The sequence below is a fragment of the Suncus etruscus genome, chromosome 1 (genome assembly GCF_024139225.1).
Source record: "Suncus etruscus isolate mSunEtr1 chromosome 1, mSunEtr1.pri.cur, whole genome shotgun sequence".
Lineage (NCBI taxonomy): Eukaryota > Metazoa > Chordata > Mammalia > Eulipotyphla > Soricidae > Suncus > Suncus etruscus.
The window spans coordinates 156,826,759-156,832,758 of NC_064848.1; positions in this window are offsets into that span (position 1 = coordinate 156,826,759).

Genomic DNA, 6,000 nt, shown 5'->3' on the forward strand with positions numbered 1-6,000 from the left:
GCCGAAACTGTGGCTTTCGTGAGGTGTAGTTTCGACTTCCAGGCCTTCCGGGAGTATGAGCAGGTGGGTGGGGTGGATTTTACCAACGCACTTACTCCAAAAGAGTCCTGGTGATATCAGCCCAAATACTGGCATACCTAGAGTCTTAATAAACCTTCTGATAATGACTTAATGACCTCATTGTGAGATAGAATAATTTTCACAAATTTTCTTATCATTGTACTCTCTTCTTTTTCTTTCTTTTTCTTGGGGGGCCACACCCAGTGATGCTCAGGGGTTACTCCTGGCTATGCACTCAGAAATTGCTCCTGGTTTGGGGGACCATATGGAATGCTGGAAAATTGAACCTTGGTCCATCCTAGGTTAGCACATGCAAGACAAAAGCCCTACCATTTGTGCCACTGCTCCAGCCCCGTTCTCCCTTTCTCTCTCTCTTTTTCTATCTTTCTTTTTTTCTTTTTCAATAATTTTGCTCCCACTTACCTAAAATGTATTATGATCAGCTGTTACATATGAAAATATTTCCATAAGATTATCTTACTGATCCTATCCTAATCAATTATTGTACCCACCCTAGGGTGTGATCTGGTGATAGTATATTGGATTATTCCTTACTTGGTATTCTGCTCCCACCCTAGGGTGGTACCTGATTCTTGTTTATAAAAGCAAGGGTCTGAGGAAGGCTGGGGGATTCTTCTTTAGCCTTATCCACTGAATAAAGCTGATATCTCCTGAAGTCTGACTGCCTGTGAGTTTTCTACCCGCAGCTATCCTGAACCCTCAGACCCACCTGCTGAACAGGGTGGCAGATGAGTGGTCCGAGCTGGAGGAGAAAGACCTCATCCTCCATCCCGTCACCTTCCAGCCCTATTAAGGGCTGAAGTACAACTACCAGCTATGACAACTATGTGATATATAGTCTTTAAGTAAAGATGTTATATATATATAAAAAATTATATATTATATTTAAGCGGTGGCACAAGTGGTAAGGCCTTGCCCATGCTAGCCTAGAACGATTCGATCCCCTGGTGTCCCATATGGTCCCCCAAGCCAGGAGCAATTTCTTTTTTTTTCTTTTTTTGGTTTTTGGGCCACACCCAGCAGTGTTCAGGTGAGGGGTTACTCCTGGCTGTCTGCTCAGAAATAGCTCTTGGTAGGCAAGGGGGACCATATGGGACACCGGGATTTGAACCAACCACCTTAGGTCCTGGATCATCTGCTTAGCAAGGCAAACACTGCTGTGCTATCTCTCCGGCCCAAGCCAGGAGCAATTTCTGAGCGCATAGCCAGGAGTAACCCCCTGAGCAATCACCGGACTGTGCGCCCCCCAAAGAATTTAAATCCCAATGTATAAAAACACAAGAATTTGGGGTTTAAAGCAATAATTTCAATGATAGGGCATGGGCCTTGCATGCAGTTGGACCCAGATTCGATTTCTGCCATGTGTGGCAGAAAACAAAAATGCACAGAATAAAAAAACAAGAACTTTATTTGATAAATGTCAACATTCTAAATATTGGTAAGCGTCAAGCTTCTTAAAGTTTTTGAAGTTAGACTTTCATTTGTAAGACAAAGCAGCCTAATTCCCAATTGAACCTGAGTCTAAGGCCTACCATTGTTCAGATATTTTGGAGAACAACGGTCTCAACTCAGGGACTAGAGCATTATTACAGTGGGTAGTGTGTTATGTTAGTATTGCATGCAGCTGGCCCAGTTTCCATTTCGAGTATCTCATATGGTACATGGGACCTTCCAGAGATTGATCTCTCAGTACAGAGCCAGGAATAACCCCATAAGCATCACTGAATGCTTCACCCAATGCATCACCCAAAAATGCTCAAGGCTTACTCCTGGCTCTGTACTCAGAAATCACTCCTGGTGGTGCTTGGGGGACCATAGGGGATACTGAAGATCTAATTCAAATTGTTCACATGCAAGGACAAGAGTCTTACCCATTTTAAACAGACATTTCTTATTCTTATTAGACATTAATCAGCCATTTCATTTTTTTTTTCCAATTAGGGCTGTGGCTTTAAACTTAGTATGGTTTCTAAGCTGAAGGCCCCTGGTGGCTCACTAAAACCTGAGAGGCATTTTTGGTATTGCTGTAAAAACCTATGGCTTTGAGATATGATCTGATCTCAGGTCTTTAAAAGGTACTTTCTTGGAGCTGAAGAGATAGTACAGCGGTAGGGCATTTGCCTTGTATGCTGTTGGCCCAGAACAGACCTAGGTTTGATCCCAGGCATCCCATATGGTCCCCTGAGCCTGCCAGGAGTGATTTCTGAGCACAGAGGTCAGGATTAACCTATGAGTGCTGCCAAGTGTGGGCCCCAAAACAAAAAGTCTTCCCTTCCTTCCTTCTTTTCTTCCCTCCCTCCCTCCCTACCACCCCTCTCTCTCTCTCTCTCTCTCTCTCTCTCTCTCTCTCTCTCTCTCTCTCTCTCTCTCATTCTCTCTCTCTCTTCTTTCCTCTTCTTTCTTCTTTCCTTTCTTTCTTTCTTTTCTTTCTTTCTTTCTTTCTTTCTTTCTTTCTTCTTTCTTTCTTTCTTTCTTTCCTTTCTTTCTTTCTTTTCTTTCTTTCTTTCTATTCTTTCCTTTCTTTCTTTTTTCTCTCTTTTCTTTCTTTCCTTTCTTTCCTCTCTTTCTTTTTCTTTCTTCTTTCCTTCTTTCTTTCCTCTCTCTTCCTTTCTTTCCTTTCTTTCTTTCTTTCTCTTCTTTCTTTCCTTTTTCTTTCTTTCTTCTTTCTTCTTTTCTTTCTTTCTTTCTTTCTTTCTTTCTCTTCTTTCTTTCTTTCTTTCTTTCTTTTCTTTCTTTCTTTACTTCCTTCCTTCCCTTCCTTCCCTTCCTTCCTTCCTTCCTTCTTCCTTCCTTCCTTCCTTCCTTCCTTCCTTCCTTCCTTCCTTCCTTCCTTCCCTTCCTTTCCTTCCTTCCCTTCCTTCCTTCTTCTTTCTTTCTTTCTTTCTTTCTTTCTTTCTTTCTTTCTTTCTTTCTTTATTTCTTTCTTTCTTTTTTTCTTTCAAGGTGTATACACTTCTGGGCATAAAACCAATGCAGTTCAAGACTTGTGTCTCAGTGTTTGAATGTGAGCTTGCTCCTGACCCTGACAGGCAGCCAAGGGCAAAGGCCACGCTATTGGTTTGACCCTGAATGTGCTGGGCCTTGGTTTGGCTTAGTGCCTGCTGCAGCAGGAAATGTTTGCTGCTGGGACTCCCAGACCTTGCTCAGAAGAAGGGGATGGCAAAGGCTGCCCAGGCTGCCTTTCAGGGAGCAGTTCAGGCAGATCCTTCTAGGGTGCAGAGTTTTGGAGCCCCCAAACTGCCACTAGTTGGCACTTGATGCATTAACCAGTTTAGGGGGTCTTCTCAGAAGGGGGGTGACTGACTGCATTTCATGTGCTTCAGGAGATGGAGTCTCCTTCTGCCCTGGCTCTCTTCTCTTTCATCAAGCTGGGAGGGGGGGGGGTCACAGTGTCTGCATCTTCCCAGGTTAGAGAGTCACATCCGCTGTTTGGCTCTGAGGCACCTCCTAAGAGGGAAGCTGGCATTGTGTTCTCAATGGCCAGTGCTGGAAAAATCAATGGCCAGTGGTGGAAAAAATCTCACACATAGGAACCAAGTAAACAGAGACCCGGGACTGCTGTCATGGGAACCACAGGGTGGAGGTGGCAGTCAGGCCAGGCCAGGGAGGCCGGAGCTTGGCCTAGCCTCTCCTTGGAGCCAGAAATCTGTCAATAAAGATCTGAGGGTCTAAGGAGTGGCCAGATGGGTCTGAGACTGAGGAGCTACCAAGGTTACCTACTGAGTCAGGGACAGCAGCCAGCCAGTTAGCTCTCATCCTACCCTATTCTCCCAGATGACAATTCCTACATTCAACTGCTTTCCAGGAGTCTTGAGACCACCTGTGTCTTCCATTTTCCAGAGCTGGATGGATGCCCAGAGCAAGGAGCCATGGGGAGCTCATATCTTGAGCTCGTCAGTGAAAATCCTGCTTGGTCTACAGGAAGTGGCCATGCTGGGAGACACTGGCACTCAGCAGTGGGGGAGAACACAGAGCTGCCAAGGATGGTGGGAACTGAGTACACATGATGTGTGTGGCTAAAAGTGAGTGAAAAGATGATACGGGGATAGGGCAATGCCTTGCAGGTTTAACCCTAACACCACATAAAGTCACTTGAGCACAGGAGTAAGGGCCTTGTAACATGCAGTTGAGTGTGCCCCCCACCCAAGCAAACAAACAAACAACAGACCTAATTGGGCCCTTACAGAGCCTAAGTCAGCCCTGGTAGTAAGGCACTTTGAAAATAGCACTAGAAAGGGAGCAGTTGTGCATTCACCAATGGCACTTCCTCTGCATTGTGGTCCTGCCAGGAAGGGACTGCACCCGTTTGCCCAAGATGCTAAAGCTTCCTGTTTCTAAGACTAATGCTCATCTACCCATCTTCTGCCTCCTGAAGCCCATCCCAAGTAGCTGCCTCTGGGGCTCTTGTGCTCTGCCTCTGCCCCCACGTGCTCGGCAGCAGTGAGGCTCCTAGGGTCCCCTTAGTATCAGAGCAGAGTGCTCCTTCATCCAATGACTGAACCTTGACTCTTTAGGAGACCCCACCCTCGGCCCTGTTGTCATTCTCTGTCCTCTCTGTCTCTGTCTGTGTCTGTTGCATACACTCCAGGACTCCATGTGCCATTTGGATTGCTCCAGCATCCATGTACCATGGGGACCCAATATGTGACTCACATGAGGGGTTTTAGATGAAATTGTTGGCAAAAAGATTCTCTTCTGGGGTGATTTGGGTTTTCCAATCTGGCTCTGGAGGCCAAGAGGACAGCCGGTGAGTGGGGGTGGGAAACATGCCCCGAAGGGCCAAAGCAATAATATAGCAAATAGGGTGCTTTGCCTGTAGGTGGCCATCATGTGCCATGGAGCTAGCTTACTTTCTAGAAAGGGAGACCATTTGTAAGGAAGTCTGTCCCATACCTGTGGGACAGGTCTGGGCTCCCTCAGTCTCCCTTTTTTGTGGGTTCCCAAGGTTCCATAGAGCAGACATGTGAGTGAGCAGAGCATGGTGTGTGCACCAGTCCCTCCTTTGTGGGGCTCCTGTGGCACCACACATGCCACATGCTCATCTCCACGTTCTTCTTGCTGTTCTACACCATGTTCCTTCAGTACCTGGATTTCTTTTCCTGAGGAGTGAGGGTAGTCCTTGGCAGTCCTTGGTAGCCCTGAATTTCTCTAGGCCCATTTCACACCAGTGCTGGTGAGAGGTGAGAGCAGGTGACTTGGGGGTTTCTCCAGATCAGAAACTCAGGGTTCTATCATGGTTTTATTTTTGTTTGTTTTGTTTGTTTTGGGGTGGCCATACCGGGTGATGCTCAGGGGTTACTCCTGGCTGTGAACTCAGAAATCGCTCCTGGTTTGGGGGACCATATGGGACGCCAGGGGGTTTGAACCATGGTCCGTCCCTAGGCTAACAGGAACAAGGCAGACAACCCTACCCCTTGCACCCACTGCTCTGGCCCCCTCGTGGTTTAATTTTTGTTTTGTTTCCTTTTAGGCCATTTCTTTTTTTTTTGTTTGTTTTTGTTTTGTTTTTGTTTTTGTTTTTTGGGTCACACCCGGCGGTGCTCAGGGGTTTACTCCTGGCTGTCTGCTCAGAAATCGCTCCTGGCAGGCACGGGGGACCATATGGGACACCGGGATTCGAACCAACCACCTTTGGTCCTGAATCGGCTGCTTGCAAGGCAAACACCGCTGTGCTATCTCTCCGGGGCCCTTAGGCCATTTCTTGATGTGCTCAGGGCTTACTCTTGTTAGCTCAGAGTTCACTACTGGTAGGCTCTAGGGATTTTATGGGATGCCAGGGATCGAACCCAAGTTGATCACATGCAAGGCAAGTGCCCTACCTGTTGGACTATCTATCACTCTGGCCCCTATGCTTATTTTAAAGTGAAGGAGGCCACTGAGCCTTCTTCCTACCCTCCCAGCTCAAGTTCCCTTTCTCTA